Source organism: Phoenix dactylifera, chromosome 3 (assembly GCF_051530095.1).
Source record: "Phoenix dactylifera cultivar Ajwa chromosome 3, Ajwa_hap1_PhDact_Kaust_v1.1, whole genome shotgun sequence".
Classification (NCBI taxonomy): Eukaryota; Viridiplantae; Streptophyta; class Magnoliopsida; order Arecales; family Arecaceae; genus Phoenix; species Phoenix dactylifera.
In genome coordinates, this window is record NC_143192.1 from 16,835,983 (window position 1) to 16,854,193 (window position 18,211).

Below are 18,211 nucleotides of genomic sequence, written 5' to 3' on the forward strand. Positions count from 1 at the left end.
GCTTTAAAGCGTCGTCATAAATTTTTTTTACAGAAAAAAAATAACGATGCTTTTGGTTCCATTCGAATCTGGGGTGTTCCCAGTTGGGCTTCAAGATTTCCACCATATTGACGATGCTTTTGATCATGTCTTGGCAGTGACAGTTCACAATCCCTCGAGGGCTTGGCTTTAATTCCGATCGAGCGATCCGGCGAGCGATCGTGGTGGGAGGAACGTCGGCGGGGCCATGGAGTCGGGATCGATGAAGCCCTCGCCGCTGGATCTGTTGTCGGCGATCCTCACCGGGAAGTTTGGCGTTGAAGGGATGTCGAAGGAGACGGGGGCAGCGTTGATCACCGAGAACCGGCAGCTGCTGATGATACTGACAACCTCGATCGCGGTGCTCGTGGGGTGCGCCATCGTGTTCGTGTGGCGGCGGTCGACCGGGAAGAAGGCGAGCCGGCCGGTGGAGCCGCCGAGGCCGCTGGTGGTGAAGACGGACTTGGAGCCGGAGGTGGATGACGGTAAGAAAAAGGTCACCATATTCTTCGGCACGCAGACTGGCACCGCAGAAGGGTTCGCCAGGGTTCACAATCCTGGTGCGATTGGTACCTTGGCGGGGGAGAAGGAGGAGGGATCGGGGGCTTGGGTGGCCTGAGAAGGCATGAAGCCGACGCCGGAGAAGAGGGAGGAGCTCCATCGAACTCCATCGACGCCGGAGAAGAGGGATCGGGGGCCTGGGTGGCCGCTCTCTCTCTCTCTCTCTCGCTTCTTGGAAGGATGGGTTTGAGGGATCGGGAGAGGGGAGGGGATTTGTAGAGAGGAGGGGGGAGTGGGCGAGCGGCGGAGAGAGAAGGGGAGGGGGGCGGCTGGATGGGTTAGGGATCGGGAGGAGGGGAGGGGGGGATAATGGCCTCCGACGACGCTTTCTAAAGCGTCGTTGGGAGGAAAAAAATAAAAAAAAAGGATTTTTGCTTCCGCCGACGCTTAAAAGCGTCGGCCCAAGCCACGGATTGCGACGACGCTTATAAGTGTCGGCGGAAGCCAGACTTCCTGGGAGAAAAAAATAAAAAACAAGGATTTTTGCTTCCGCCGACGCTTAAAAGCGTCGGCCCAAGCCACGGGGTGCGACGACGCTTATAAGCGTCGGCGGAAGCCAGACTTCCAAAAACCTTACCGACGCTTCTACTTAGCGTCTGCAGAAAAAAGTCGGGAAAGATAGTTATTTTTGTAGTGTGAGGAAACCTTAATTTCCACCACAGAAACATATCAACATTTAATAAAATTCACTTGCTCATATGGTACTTACATAGGGATTACAGGAAAAAGGGTAAAAGCCGACTCTTGATTGCCGACGCTATGTAAAAGCGTCGGCAAATTTCGTTGCCTGTAGAACTTTTCCCGACGCTTATTAGAAGCGTCGGCAAATTAAAGGAATCCACGACGCTTAAAAGCGTCGTCAAAGTCCTCAATTCCAAATGACGCTCGATAGCGTGGGAACTGGTTATAGGGCGACGCTATTACGCGTCGTTGTTTTTCCAGACCTACAACGACGGTTAAATGCGTCGGAATAATACGACGCTTATAAGCGTCGATATTAGACGACGCGTATAAGCGTCGTCGAATGCAAGCACACCATCCTAACCCAGCGACCGACCCCGATCGAGCCCTTATTTCTCCTCTCCGGCGCTGCTCGAGCTTCCGTACTCCTCTCCGGCGCTGCCCTAGGTTCCGTCTTGCTCCTCTCCGGCGCTATCGTCACTTCCGTCTTGCTCCTCTCCGGTGCCGGCCGTCCGACTCCAACCCCTTCTCCTCCTCCCTCCTCTCCGGCGCCGACCGACCGACCCCAACCCCTCCGCCCGAGGTATTTTTCTCCTCCTTCCTCCGCTCCCTCCTTCTCGCTTGTTCTCCTCCTTCTCCGCCTCCTCTTGTTCGTGTGTTGGTTGGTGTTTCTTTCAAATTTTACTGATTCTCTTGCTTGGCCTCCGCCCGAGGATCTCCTCCTCCTCCCTCCTCTCCGGCGCCGTCCGAGCAGCCCTCAAGCCTCGATCGAGCGGTATCCCTCCTGTCCGGCGACCGACGTCGACCGACCGGCCTGAAGCAACGAGGTACTGTTCTTTTTATTTGATTTTTATTTAAGCCATGATGTTGTTTTAAGCCATGATGTTGTTTCAGATGAAATTTTTGTTAAATTGAAGGGCATTTCAATATTTTTGTAAAGCTTTGCTGTTGTGCTTCTTTTAAGATGCTAAACTTAAGTATGGCTTCCCTCCTTTCAGGGTAAATAGTGACTGGGAAGCCGCCATTTGAGGTAATTAGATTTTCAATTCTACAGTATTTTACTGACTTTCTGCCTTGGATTATATGTTGATAGATACTGGCTAGATATCAATCTCTGAGTTTTTTGTTTCTTTTTTAAAAAAACAAACCATTACAATCTATTAGTTGTTTGATATTCTGATCTGGTAGTTTGGAATTTAATTAGCAATGTCCAATCTCATATTAAGTATAAGTTAAATCGTAGGCAAGTTTGCATGTTAGTTATTTATTTTTTTGAAGAATGTTAATTATTTAATTAAAGTGAGGTCTTTATCATCTTTCTTGCCTTCATACTTCATAGAAGTTATCTCCCAGCTTCTTACTCTGTTTTGAGGCTACTGTGGCCAGTTAAAGCTTGAAATCCCGTTTACCAGCACATACGCATTGCTTAGGTTGTGCTTCGCTCACATTTGGTCCTTGTATTGTTGAAGACCACAATTTGTGAATCAAAATCCAATAGCATCCGGTTTTGGTTTGCTTCAATCGTCAAAACTTATGTTTGCCATTGCCTTTTTATGGTTTATTGCTACGCTGTTGGTGGTCATGTACGACAGAAATTGTCATCAACTTGAATTGTTGCATTGAAGCACCGAGCTTGACAGCCTTAAGATGAGTTCTGGTTGCTTTGGATTGCAAAATAGCACCTTTTGTGGAGAAATGACAAAATAGCATTATAAGATAGCATCTTTTGTTTCAATCATCTGAAGAGATGACTTTAAATTGCCCTTTATGAAGGCTGGAGGGTTGCATCTAAAGGATGAGGAAGGATGCTGTATGTGAAACTGGCATAGTGAATGAGCTTCTTAGCTATAAGATGGCTGGATTTGTATTTGTTGGGGGCATATGGCAGGAACAAATCTTTAGCTAGAAGAGCTTCTTAGCATGTCCACCAGCCCTTGTACTGTTGAATTTGTGCATACCATGTATAAACCTGACTAGGCTGAATTTGATTGGACTTTGTCCTGCCAGCATAATTTACGGATTTGGCATTTGGAAATTGTTTCTGGCAATGGAATGATTATAATTCAGAAATCTTGCCAATGTCTACCAGTGAGTTGGATAAAATTGCATATGGATATCAATCTCTCACTATAAAGTTTGAGATAATTTTGAAGTTATCATGACTGTAGGTTACTGAAAATTGTCCCTTTGGTTGTTAATGATTATCAATAGATGTCTAACATGATTATATTTGCTTAAGACATGCTGTATATATAACTTATACAGTGCCGAATATGTATATATAACTTATAAAGTAACCCCTGTTTCTTTCCTGTCTGTTTTACTATTTGAGAGACATGAATATGTTCACTTTCTCATTGTATAAAGGAATGAATTCTTGTATTCTGTTGAAACTTGCTGACAGAGTACGCCTAAAAGATGTGGTAAAGTATGGGTTGATTCTTTAATCTGTTTGTGTAGATGATTGGTATCAACCACTTGACTGATGGATTGATATCATTCAGTATTGTCTGGACTTTATCTTCTTTGTTGAGATGTCCTAATTTTGTTTATATTTTTTTTATAAACTGCAGTTCAATCGGTATTCTAATAGAATGGACAAAAGTTGGATAAATAAGTTGAGATCCAGTGCCGAATATTTGGATGGAGTTCAAAATTTCATTAAGTTTGCTTTTGAGAAATCTAATATGAACGGGAAGATTTATTGTCCATGTCAAAAATGTGTAAACGGTTCTGCTCTTGATCCAAAAATTGTTGAAGAACATTTGGTGTGGAATGGTTTTCTAAAAAGTTATACTGAATGGGTTCTTCATGGAGAGTTCATACCTTCATGTAACCAACCCTCCTATCTAGAACACACTTTCAATTTTGGAACTAGTGACACGGAACAAAATTCTGTAGAAGAAGATGATATAAGGGGCTTACTTAGAGATGCTCTTGGACATAGTATTAGAACTGTAGGAGAAGATGAGCGTACAGTTAATGATCAGTCCATGCATGTTGATGAATCTATAAATTCTGATGACACAGCTCGTTATGATAACTTGGTGAAAGATTGTGATCAAGAACTGTATCCGGATTGTAAGAATTTTACGAAAATTTCTTTTCTTCTGCATTTATTACATTTGAAATATTTGAATGGGTGGTCCAGCAAGTCTTTTACTATGCTTCTTCAATTATTAAAGGATGCATTTCCGGAAGGTGTTACTTTGCCAACATCTTCATATGAAGCCAAAAAACTAATAAAAGAGTTGGACCTTGGATATGAGAAGATACACAGTTGTCCGAATGACTGCATTTTATATCGCGGTGAAAATATCAACCAAGAATCGTGTCGAATATGTGGAACTTCACGATGGAAAAAACATAAAGAAGATTAGAATGATTCGATGACTGAAGTGGATGCTTCACCGATTAATAAAAAACCGGCTAAAATTTTGAGGTATTTTCCTCTTATACCAAGATTGAAAAGGATGTTTGCATCACTGAAGACGGCTTCCTCGATGAGATGGCATGACGAAGGCCGTACAAAGGATGGAATGTTACGACACCCAGCGGATAGTCCCGCATGGAAAGCATTTGATGATAGGCATCCCGAATTTGCTTCTGATGTTCGGAGTGTTAGGCTTGGTTTAGCTACTGATGGGTTTAATCCATTCCGAACGATGAGCTCAACATACAGCACTTAGCCGGTTGTTTTGATTCCATATAATTTGCCGCCATGGATGTGTATGAAACAGTCTTCAGTAATTCTGTCAATGGTTATTCCAGGTGACAAGGGCCCAGGTAATGATATTGATGTTTTTCTACAGCCTCTAATAGAGGAATTGAAACAAATATGGGAGGGTATTGATGCATTTGATGCTTTTGCTGGCCAAAATTTCAAATTGCGTGCAGCTCTTTTTTGGACTATCAATGATTTTCCTGCATATGCTAATTTATCTGGTTGGAGCACTAAGGGGCGTATTGCATGTCCTTCTTGTGGAGATTCAACCCATTCATATTGGTTAAAACATGGAGGAAAGTTCTGTTATATGGGCTATCGTCGGTGGTTAGAAGCAAACCATCCATTTCGATTTTAGAAAGACTTGTTTGATGATACCATAGAGTTGCGATCTGCCCCTATTCCACCAACTGGAACTGAAGTCTTTAGACAAATGCATGGCACCAATTATATACCAGGTAAGGTCTCCAAATGTTCAAAGAAGAGGGGAAGGGAGCATGTTGGCAGCACAATGATTGAAGGATTAATAGCAGAGGTTGCTGAGGATGTTGACAACTTTTTTGAGAATGAAGACAACGTATATGGTCAGGAAAATGATGATGACTCAATGACAGCATCTACACAGAAACAACTATAGGAAAAAAAAGCATTTTCTTTGATTTACCTTATTGGGAGTATAATCTTCTTCGACATAACCTTGATGTGATGCATATAGAGAAGAATGTTTGTGATAACCTGATTGGAACATTGTTAAATCTTGATGGAAAGACCAAAGATAACTTGAAAGCGCGTCTTGATTTGAAAGATATGGGCATAAGACAAGAGCTTTATCCGAAAGAGCTTGCCCATGATAAATTTTATACACCTCCTGCATGTTATACAATGTCTACTCAAGAGAAAGATCTTTTTCTAACAGTTCTGAAAAATATGAAGGTTCCTGATGGGTACTCATCGAATATTTCACGTTGCGTGAATCTCAAAGAGCGAAAACTTTCAAATCTTAAAAGTCACGATTGTCACATTTTGATGCAAGATATCTTTCCATTGGCTTTAAGATCGTCAGCACCGAAACAAGTTTACGCAATTGTTTCTCAATTGTCATCATTCTTTAAGGCATTATGTTCCAAAGTTCTTGATCCTAAGGAGCTTGATCAATTGGAGTCTAATGTTGCACTTACACTATGCCATATAGAAAAGATCTTTCCTCCTGGATTTTTTACTATTATGGTTCATCTACTCATTCACCTAGCGGCAGAAGCTAAACTTGGTGGACCGGTTCACTACCGATGGATGTATCCTATTGAGAGGTGATTTTTCTAAACTCTAATGTCCATATTTAATAATCAGTTTGATTTTGATATTTATTTTAAAAATTTATTATTGAAGGTTTCTTGTGCGCTTAAAAGATTATGTATGCAATCGAGCCTATCCCGAGGGATCGATTGCTGAAGGATATATTGCTGAGGAGTGTTTGACATTTTGTTCGAGATATCTTGAAGGTGTTGAAACGGTTTTCAATCGACCTCAAAGGAATTATGATATCATAGAGAATGCAGAAGTTTACAAGTTCTCATCTGGTGGAAGAGTTTTGGAAAAAGTTGAAAGTGTTGTTCTTGACCAGAAATCGTTGGCACAGGCACATCGCTATGTCTTACTTCATAGTGATATAATATCCGAGTCTCGCAGGTTAGTACGGTTACTTAAAATCTAAATTTACTGTCATGTCAGAAGAATGTAATATTGGCTTTTAATTAATTATTTTCTGATCGTGCAGAGAATTTTTAATAGCTCAGCGAAGTCTCAACCATAACATTCGTCCTACACCAAGGATTGAGCAACGATGGTTGGTTGAGTTATTTTCAGAATGGCTTTTCAAACAGGTTAGATGTCTAATATATTAAACTTTTTTTTAAAAAATTTTCTAGAGAGAAATTAATCATTACTTCCATTTTTTTTTAGGTACCGGTGATGATGGAGAGGAATTGTTCTGAGGAGTTAATAGTCAATGCTCGAGGTCCGAATAATATTGTCAACAGATATGATGGGTTTATTATAAATGGTTTTAAATTTCATACTAAAGAGCGTGAGAAATTTAGAAAAACCCAAAATAGTGGAGTAATGGTTGAGGCGGATGGAAAAAATTATTATAGTGCTCTAACAGATATTTATGAGATGGATTATTATGGAAAGTTTAAGGTAGTATTATTTCGATGTAATTGGGTGGATATAAACTCACCTAGAGGTTTGAGGCAAGATATAAATAGCTTCACACTAGTAAATTTTTCAAGATTGATACATACAAGTGTGCTATTGAAAGATGACCCATTTGTTTTTTCATCTCAAGCTCGACAAGTATTTTTTGTGCAAGACTCAAAAGATAAAAATTGGTCTCTTGTTATTAAGACGAAACCTAGGGACTTGTATGATATTAGAAAAAGGTTGGAAGAGGAGGACGATGATACTTATACTCAGTGTATGCCTTATAATGTTGTGCCAACTGATGAAGTAAATGCGCCAATGAGTTTGATTAGGATGGATGTTGAACGAGAATGTAGTTTCATAATGGTAAGTAAAATTTATCATTTAACCAAATATTATATTCTCTTTTATTATATTCTCTTTTATTAGCCCTTTATTTAGTATAAATTTATCATTTAACCAAATATTGATTCTTTTTTGTGCATACCAGGTAACAATATGCCCCGAGGGAGACAATTTAGAGATGTGGAGTTCCAGCATTCTCAGGTGGGATCTACTTCTGAGCAGTCTCTGCAGTCCCAGCAGCCATGTGAGCACCAGCAGCACGAGTCAGGATCTCAGCACGAGCCTCCTGCTGATTGTCCAGAGGATGAGCTCCGGATCCAGGGTAATTCGATTTAAAGTTCATATTTTATGTTCATATTTGTCTTCAACTTTTTAAGACTTTTTAATTTGAATAGATGGACAAGGGACAGTGAGGACGAGACGGGGACCCACTCAAGCAAAGGATGTGTGGAAGCTTCCTCCGGGTGAGAAGATCATCATCCGATGCAACGAATTGGGGCAGCCCATCAATAGAGCTGGAAGTCTTCTATCAAGCTTTTTAGGATCGGTTGCACGCAAGGGTCAACTGTGTCCGCTCAACTATACGAAGTGGAATGACATGCTTCCTTCGTATAAGGTTGAGCTTCTTAGACTCATACAGGTAATGAATTGAATTTGTTCTTTTAATTTGACACCTTCTGTATGTTAATTTGTTTACTACCATAATTTTACTTTTGAGGTTTAATATTATTATAACATTCTGTATCTTATTGTAGGGTAAGTTTGTACTCCCTCCAGAGAGCCATGATTGGGTGCTAAAGTCCCTCAACTGCAAATGGAAAGAATATAAAGCAAAATTGAAGACGGACTTCAAGCGCGAGGGTATGACAGAGGAGGAGGTTGCTCGTGTGACTCCTCCTGATGTATACCCTCAGCAGTGGAGGGAGCTTGTTCACTACTGGTTTTCTGAAAGAGGACAGGTCACGAATATTGTTTCAATATCTTATATTATTTTTATTATTAATATAGATTGCAAATATATACATTGAATCATATTATACTGTGTGCTTTTATTTTGTCAGACATATTCTAATATTAGTAGAGCTGCACGAGCATCTCAAGCAGTTCCTCATACTTCAGGCTCGAAGAGTTATGCGAGACGTAGAAATGAATTCGTAAGTTCTTTTGAAACCCTTTGAAACCCTTTGAAACTTTACTAACATATAGCACGTATCATAATATATAGTTTGCCAATATACTTTCCGTATGTGTAGATAGTAGAGCATGGAAGGAAGCCTGGTGAGGTAGAGTTTTATAAGATGACCCACACCCACCGAGATGGCAGCTTTGTCCGGAACGAGTCGAGAGATATAGTTGTATGTATTCATTTTTCATTTGATCATAATTGTTTTATTAATTTTACTTCTTTTAAAATATTAATCTGACTGTTTTTTTCTGAGAGAGATATAGGAAAGAGCTACAAATCTTATTTCAGAGCATGTCGAGGAGTCATCATCATCCGACGCGGCCAGTCGCGTCGAGGCTCAGGTCTATGCTGAATTGATGGGCTCAGAACGTGATGGTTGCGTGAGGGGTTACGGTATCGGAGTTACCCCCACTCAGCTATCTGCAGTGAGCCGATATACCCAAGATGCCAGACAAGGTACTAGCACTGCAGAGGTTTGTAGTTTGAAGACGGAGATGGCACAGATAAAGCAGTCATATGAGACAAGGATAGAAGAGATGAGGCAGAGTCATATGACTGATATGGCGGAGTTGAAGCAAAGCCAAGAGTTGAAGATACAATCTTTGCAGGATCAGCTTGACCATATTTCATCCTTTTTGCAGAGATTTGCTCCTCCGGTACATAACTAAATCTATTTGAATATTTTATGTAATTATAATGTATTCTTGTATGAGCGTGATGACTTTCGTATTTTTAGTTTCTAAAATATTTTCTTTTTCTTGTAGGTTGATGATACTTCATCTACTCGTAGAGATGATGCCGTCGACCCTTGATACATATCGTAGATTGTGTACTTAGGAATTTGAGATGTATATTTTTAGAATATTTTTGAAGTACAATGTAATCAAATATGATAATATGAATGTAATGAAAGTTCTTGTTTGTGACGTGTATTTTTTTATATATGTGATTCAGTGTATTTGTTTTGTTAGAATTTCATGTACTCAGAGTATTAAAAAATTACTTTTACGAAATTTTTTTTTTTCAAAAAAAATTATTGCCGACGCTTTTAAGCATCGGAAAAGGCAATTGGCACGTAAAATGGCACGCCTTTAACGACGCTTTATCGCGTCGGTCTAGTCCCAACGTCGGTCCAAGTTTGCCGACGCTTTTAAGCGTCGGTTGCATCCGCGAGGAACGACGCATAAAAGCGTCGGTATAGGTCGACGACGCTTTCTTGACGCGTCGGCCTAAACCGAGCCCACGCCCACCTGCTCGACGTGTTACCCACGCTTTGGGGAGCGTGGCCAGGAGATCTACCGACGCTTATAAGCGTCGGTAAAGACCCAAGAAAGCGCCGGGACATCTACTTTCTTTTGTAGTGGATGTAAGAAGAGCAATATACAATATCTTGAGATTGATATAATCCTTGCTGACTCCTATATATCAACAACAACTGCAGCTCATCGACAAAATAATTAAAGTATCCTTGATGGCTACATCCAATGCCACACACCAACTCACCAAGGTTTGAGCATATATAGAATCAATCCAGCCTCATTTTAGCTAGCTTTTTAACAGGATAATCTTCTTCATCGTCCTTTGGCAGCCACTTGGGCTTCTTCAAGGAGTTTGCTTGTCCATCTAGCTTGAGTTCGGCGAACTGCTTCCAAGGATTAGCATCCGCATAGTCTGTTTGTTTGCATTTTTCGAGCCATTCTTCATATCTATTCACCAATGAAGATTAGAGAAGAGCGAATATAGCTATATAAGACTATATGAAATAATCGGACGATATATAGTATTAATAAAATCATATATTGTATACCATATAAATTTTTTTTACTACTTAATTGTCGCTATGTAATAATGGGTAAACCATTTGATCTTCCTGTTGATGTAATATTACCTTATAGTGTTGAAAGGGATATCAACTAAAATCAATAGAAATCGATTTCAGTATGTTTTAGTTAAAAAAACAGCGGATATAATAGGACCTGATATTTTTCTGATACTAAACAGACATCTTGGTTAAAATAAAATGATGATTTCAGAAGATTGTAGGGATTACATATCTGCTTAAATTCTCAGTATCATTTATCTAATTGCAAGAAACGGGAGACAACTTTCCATCAAAAAAGGAACGGGAGACAACACTACACAAAAAAAGAACATTACCGACTCTTATTTGCCGACGCTTATTCCAAGCGTCGGCAAAAAAATTTTTCCGTCAACATTTGCCGACGCTTTTTAAAAGCGTCGGCTAATGACGACGCTTAAAAGCGTCGTCGAAACTTTTAACGACGCTTTTTAGCGTCGTTAAATAACGACGCTTAAAAGCGTCGTCGGAAGCCAAAAAATCACCTCATGTTAGTCCCACATCGGTGGATTTGAAAAAAAAAACTGTTTATATAGCCAAACCCAACCACTCTACGCGGATGGAATGAAGGTACCGATCGGGGAGGTTGTTTGTATTTCTGAATAGAGGAGAAGATGCAGACCGTAATTTTTTTGGCAAATGGAAATTTGCGACGCTTTAAAGCGTCGGGAGTTCGCGACGCTTGAAAGCGTCGTGAAAGAGCGACGCTTTAAAGCGTCGCTAAATTGGAATTAGCGACGCTTTTAAAAGCGTCGGGAAATATTTTTTCCACTGTAGCATAGGCGACGCTTTACCGACGCTTTGGAAAGCGTCGGGATGGTTTCTACCGACGCTTTAAAGCGTCGCTAAAAGCCAAAAAAAGCGTCGCTAATGTCCAAGTTTCTTGTAGTGCAACTTACATGTCAATGGGCTCCGTGGAATCTGCAATCAAATTAAAAGACGAACACAATGTTAGATAAAGAAGCAATACTAAAGAATGATCAAGAAACATCATATAACAGCATACCTTTATCGATCATGGTGGAATAAAGCGCATGGCATATCCTGCAAGAAAGCTCTCCAACACGATCATCGAAGTACCTGGATTAGATAACAAAATATTGAGTTCCATATAAAGTATCAAATATCCCATCTTTATTTACGTAGAGAGACCAATAACTCAAGAAGAAAGAAAGAAAGAAAAGCTAGGAAGATTGATTACATGCAGCAGAGAACGCCATTGAGTTCCATATAAAACAGAAAATATCCCATCTTTTTGCACGTAGAGAGACCAATATCTCTAACAAGAAAGAGAGAAAGCAAAGCGAGAAAGATTGATTACATGTAGCAGAGAACGCCGGTATCATGGTCGCAGCATAGGCAGTGGAAGCTGACGCCGGGGATTGGCTCCGTCAACTTCACAGCCGGCCTCACCTTGGGGTACTTCCTCTTCGCCTTCAATGGATAGAAGAGATTCTTGGAGAGAGAGCGGATTAGAGCTTCGGAGAGACCAATATGTTGGTTAACAGTTTTAGGCAATGGGTTCCAAAACCCTAATCTGGGATTTGGAAAGGAGAGGAGGAGGATCGAGGGCTCTTTTATAAGGAAAGAGAAGCTGTCAGTGATACGGATTTGATATTTCCTTGAGAGAATTTTGGTTCAGTTTAAAATTCGAAACTGACAGTAGCATTTCGCGTTTTATTCTGCTTAAACAAAAAAAGTTACTTTTTATATAAAAAGAAAGCATTTAGAAATTGCTTTTGAATTAGATGATATTTTTTAAAATATTTTTATTTTTACGTTGACCAAGACATCAGGTCAAGATATTGGCTTGTTTCGGTCCAGAAAACTTACCATCCCTTGTGTTTGGACTAAAGTCTCTCCGGTATCTTAGGGATATTCCAAGATCTGGAAAAAATTTTGTCCACTTCTTTCCTTTGAAGAGCTGTTTTCTTTGCATATCTTTGGAAATAACAGCAGATAGAGCACCTCTAAAATCTTGCTCTACTTGTATCCGAATCTGTTTAAAATTCTATTATCGAACTCATCCCAAATTCGATTAAAAATTTGTCCAACAATTTTAAAGCCGTCCCATCAAAAAATGCTAAATTTATCAGGTATCTGAACCCGCTTGATTAATCTTTATTCTGATTGGGTTATTCAAGTCAAATTGGAGAATTACACAATAAAGAAAGGAAAAGACTTTGGCACAATGATTTGAATATAACAAATAAAACTCAATAATATAACTAATAATATATCTAACTAAAATCATAATAAATGGAAGGGGTTAGATGTTCTTGGGGATTGGGGTTCAAGTTCCCTCACCTCTCTCTCTTATATATATATATATATTTATAAAATTTATAATATATATATATTGGGTTCAAATAGCAGATACCTGAGGGTCAAATCTCAAATTCATCCCAAACTGCAACATGTTTTAACTTTAAATCCCAAATCCTTCCCAAATCTTCTAGAATTTTGCTAAACGTGTCCTGTTAAGATTTGGTTTTTATAGGTTGGATACTTGAGAAAACCCGCCCGGCTGCCAACCCTACATATCCTCTATGTCAAATGTTTTCATATTTTTGAACTACTCAAGTTCAAATATTTGGATATGTACAATAACTCAAAATATCTAGTTGCCAAGCAAAGATTGTGATTACTGGGACAAACACTGGCTAACCTAATGCCAGTGGTTAGCTTTGTTTTTTTTTAATATATATCTCTTTTGTCTTCTAAGTAATTCTGAATTCTTTTTCAATAGGATCTCTAGGATTAAAAATAGGTTTCTTTTTTCTTCATCATGCAATTTTCCTGGATTTCCGCTATCCTTTGTGTTTTGCCATCGGCTATGGTCATGGCTGGTAGGAGCAATGGATTTCAGCTATGTCATTCATAGATAGTAAGGTGGCAGATTGTGGTTGACTATAAACATCTTTCTTCTTTCATTCTTTCTTAACTAATAAACACAAATTTCTTTCTACATCAGAGAATATACTAAGGATTGCTTAAGATTCAGCTGTATTTTAAAAAATTTGGTTTTGGGGCTTCCTTATTTGTAGCAATCATATGGAATATTCTGCTCTAGTATATATAAAAACTGGTGCTAAGACCTCCTTGTAATTGCACATGAATCAGTAAGTGATCTATAATTTCAGAACTAGCACTAAAAAAATAGACGTGGGTGATTATTGCTCAAAACTCCAGCTTCTCTTTTGAAGCACTTCACCTGTATGAAGTTTATCCTTGGTTGCCCCACTGCATGTAAATTAATTGGAAGGTTCTGATTTCAGACCTAGAAAGTAGCACTTGCACCACTTCTTTTTCTATAAAATAAAATTTGATTGTCATTTTTATTAAGGATACAAACTTCGAATTGATCACTATTTTAGCTATTAAGCTTTTGAAAAGCTCCATAATTTTTATGGGAAGAGAACTGAACAATTCCTGCAGACCAGATCAGATTATGAAATGGCACATTGTTGAGCTACCCCTCACTTGCCTTGGAAATGAAAATATATATGCAGGAAAAGTTTAAAATTTTCATGTGGATTATGTCACCAAATAAAAGGGAGCCTGCTTGGAACCAATTGTTAAAAAAAGGAAAGCTCAGAAGCCTAGTCAGGCCCGATTTAAAGCAGGGGTCATTAAGCTGTTTTAATGAAGCTATTTCGTATGTTATCCTAATTGCATCTTTGGATTTGATCCTATATCTATATATTTGAATGAAGATTTGATCATATTGAAAGTTGAGTGAACTGAGTGTAGAATATTGTCATTGGGTGTTTGGACATTGATTTGTATCCGGCCATTTTAGTTGGTGATCCGTTTATACTACCTTTTTTCTCAAAAGAATTTACTTCTAACTATAGAGGATATCACTCTAATTAGGTCCATAATGGTTGTGGATTTGGATTTGATGATTGTGGCCATGAAGTCAGCATGTTGTTTGTTTACAATATAGCCAATGTCTAATCAAGTTTCTTTCATTGTTGCCTGGCAACTGAAGTAGTTAGGCACAGAAAATTGACACATGAAGGCATCATCCTTATCATATCGCTTACTTACTGCGGGGTTTCAGGCTATGAGGGATGACATGCTTCACCATATATTCGAAGTCATAATTGATGAAGTTTCGACTGGATGCATCTATCTCCAAGATCCAATGGACCGTTGTAACTTAATGCATAAGATCTCCACGATCCAATGGATAACTATAACTTGACGCATAAGATCTTCAAGATCCAACAGACCGTTGTAACTTAACGTGTTGTAACTTAACATGTCCATCTCCAGTCTACAACGGTACTCACAACACGTACATCTCCACTCTCCAATGGTACGCCCAGTTCTCCTAGTCCAAATTGACACCCTCTATTTTCTTCTTACTTAAATCATCCGAGGGTGGTGGAACTTAGCAAGTATATATATAATTAGCTCCCCACCTGAGAGCAGCCAAGTAACCGTCCCTCTGTACCAGTGCTTAAGACCAACAATTCTTGGCTTCCTGAAAGGTAAAGAATCTACTCCTCTCATGATCTCTTTCTCTACTCTATAATTCTTCTCTCTTTGATTACCTCCTCCATTCATCTCTCCAAGGTTTCCTCATTGGTTAATCTGGTTTCTTCTTTTCTTGATTTGGTTCATTGATTTAACTGAGGCCATCAACATGTAGCTCTCACTTCACAGTTAGCCTTTTTTATAATCATTTTATTGTTGATCTATTCTTGTAATTGTGCTAATTTTTATGGTGGTTTTGTGAATCCTTGTGTGAACAGATATAGTGAATGGCTTGACGAAAGCATGCTCAACAGCTCGGATGATCACTCGAGGAAGAGGCTTTGCATCATTGAAGTTCACTAGAATTTGGGTTGTCTCGATATTCCTGCTTTTGGTTGATAAGCCGATATTGTTTGATTTTTATCTAGTATATTTCATCAACTTGTAATGGTGATCAAGATGAACATGTTGCAATACATGGTGGAAAAGAGAGGAGAAATTTAGCTCAAACATTGTAATGTTGCTCGTGGGAGTCTGCATATATGTATCTATTATAGTAGTGAAGTACATTGACTTCTACAATTTCTTTTATGAATAGATGTATAAATTCCTCTAAATTCTTATACAAATAAATTCATGTTTTCTTAGGATTATGTCCATTTTTTATTCACTTTTTTGGACAATTTTGGTATTCCTTTTTATAATATCCCTGCTCAAAACTTTGCTACAATCGTATGTGTCAAAACAATTAATCTTTAAACATATCGTGGAACCATGTCAATATTGGAGCCTTACCTAGATTAGGCAACCGTTGTCACAATGTAGGCCCTTTGTCCAATAAAATTTGTTCTGAACTAATTTGCCTGATTAGGCACTAGATGCTAGGCTAGAATACTATGATTGTATGAATCAACATTACTTAGTTTTGAGTTCTAATTGAAAGCATAGTTTCCTCTTAATCCCAATTCAAAATTCCAATAGAAGAATTATATCAAAGTATGCCAACTTAGATTAGGCAACCCCACAAGCACCCTCGCTCAAATGCACCGGCGAAGGTAGGTGCGCATGAAACCACCTTAATGCCAGCGCTCATCCTTGTTTTTTCCTCCTCCCCTCCCCCAATTTTCCACCACTGTCTCTCTCCCTCTCCCTGCCTCTCTCCAATGCTCGCTGGACTACCATGTTGTCGCAACTCTATTAGATTCGCCATTGCATGCCACCACTTACCCAATGGCCCAGACCCCCCATTTCCCATCTCATCTCCCGATCACCTCCATCATTGCTTTTAACACTTTCTTTCCCCTCTCTAGTGTTACTGCTCCCTACCCCTATTGCCCCATCTCACTAGTCTTTGCCTATCGATTGTTGATTTCGAAATCCTCTCCATTTTTCTTATCATCGTTAGACATCACTGCTTGACTGGTGTTGACTAGAGCTTATCACAGGCTAGCCTCGGGCTACACAATATTAATTTTTAGTTAGACTTTAGGCTGGGGCTATTTAAAATTTGACATTTTCTGTGCCCAAGCATGGCCTAGGATCAGCTCTACCGCCGACCCTACCTCTTTCTTTTCTTCCTCCCCTAATCTTCCATGCCATTGCATCTCTCAGTCTCTCTTCTTTCTCTCTCTCTAGTGCCTTGCTCCCCACCCCTATTGCTATGAATCACCGACCCCCCATTGGATCGCCGCCTTGACTTCCCCTCTCCCTTCCTATTTGATTTGCTGCCTCACCATGTCGACCATCCACCAGATTTGTCGAGCTAGCAACTCTCTAGCACCTTTTCCTCTTCTTATTCTCTTGATCTCCTCCTCTGTTTCTTCTTCTTTATACCCTCTCCACCCACTTCACTACCTTGTGACTAGCCTAATCCTATCATCCTTCACCTCCTGTCACCAACCTATTGCACCAATCTCCACTTTATAGTTGATCAATCTTGTTGGTCTTCCTTTCTTCCTAGTGTTTCCCACCAGTACACCATCACCACCCTATCCCACCTTCCTCTCTTCATCAGTTTTCATCGCTAGGGGGCTCATCGAGCCTCACCACTCCCTTGTTCCTCTTTTTTTGACTTGCATGCACTATCTTAGTGGCGTAAAAGCCAATTCTATTTTGATCTGGCTAATCTTGGCTGTTGTATGCCACCTTTGCACTGGCCTTGTAGCTCTCTTGTACTGTTTCTTGATCTTTCTAATCCTTTCCTCTTACTGTAATCCTTCACCTTTAGTTCCCAATTAGCACATTTTACTTCCCCTTGTCACTCTTCTCTAATTTATTGATTTTGACTTTGTTTAGGGTCATGACCATCTAGACAAGGAGAAGACTAGTGTGAGGTTTTACACTCTAAGCCTTGGTCCTTTTGTTCGTTTAGTTTAGGTAAATAGCATGGATTAGGGTTAGGATGGAAACCCTAGGGCTAGGGTTGGTTTTGAAAATTGAAAATTTTAAAATTAGAAATTTGAAAAAAATGGTAAATGACTAATTAAATTAGTTATGCTTGTGGGGTAGTTAATTATGGGTAAATTGGTCTTATGATTTCATGGGGGAAGTTAGTTTCTATAGCTATGCTAAATTTTAATATTGAGTTAATCGGATATGCCAGGTGTACTTTTAGATTGATTGGTGTATCTTGTTTGGACTTTACTACTAGCAGACATAAGAATTCAGTTGCATGCTTGCTTTTTTAGACTGGTAATTTTGATATATGTAGATATATCATAATATAGATATATTTGATTGTGCATGGAATGACGAGAACATAGTGAGCATGATGGGTATTTTTCAACTAACAAAATGAAACTTGCAACACCAGGTAGTTGGGTAAGATGCATTTAGACTAGCTACATTTATTACTATTTTGTCACAAGTTGGAAACTTGATCATGGTTAATCTAACATCAAAAATAACTTAATATACTTATGCACTCTTGAGATGAAAAGGTGCAAGTGGAAACTGAATTAGAAATTTTAATTAGGTTCACCTCGTTAAAGAGCAGGATGTGTTAGTATGGTTTGTCTTAGATTTGCCACATCATGGATAAGAACATGATATTGTGGTTCACCTCATCATGGATAGGAATGTCATAGTATGGTTCACCTCGTCATAGACAGGAGTGTGACACTATTGATTATCCTATTATGAGCATAAAACATGG

The 18,211-nt window shown here is 39.3% G+C and overlaps 1 long non-coding RNA gene and 1 pseudogene across 2 annotated transcripts; both read left to right on the forward strand.

The window, feature by feature from the left end:
* Window positions 1-226: 226 nt before the first annotated feature.
* On the forward strand, window positions 227-7,547 carry LOC148714653 (uncharacterized; annotated as a pseudogene). Its single transcript, XR_016400050.1, has 7 exons — window positions 227-587; window positions 4,021-5,483; window positions 5,550-6,291; window positions 6,371-6,670; window positions 6,759-6,864; window positions 6,944-7,226; window positions 7,516-7,547. The product of XR_016400050.1 is annotated as an uncharacterized LOC148714653 (transcript).
* A 776-nt stretch (window positions 7,548-8,323) lies between these two features.
* LOC149767938 (uncharacterized) lies at window positions 8,324-8,990 on the forward strand. Its single transcript, XR_016400064.1, has 3 exons — window positions 8,324-8,487; window positions 8,590-8,682; window positions 8,782-8,990. It is a non-coding gene; the product is annotated as an uncharacterized LOC149767938 (long non-coding RNA).
* The last annotated feature ends 9,221 nt before the right edge of the window (window positions 8,991-18,211 follow it).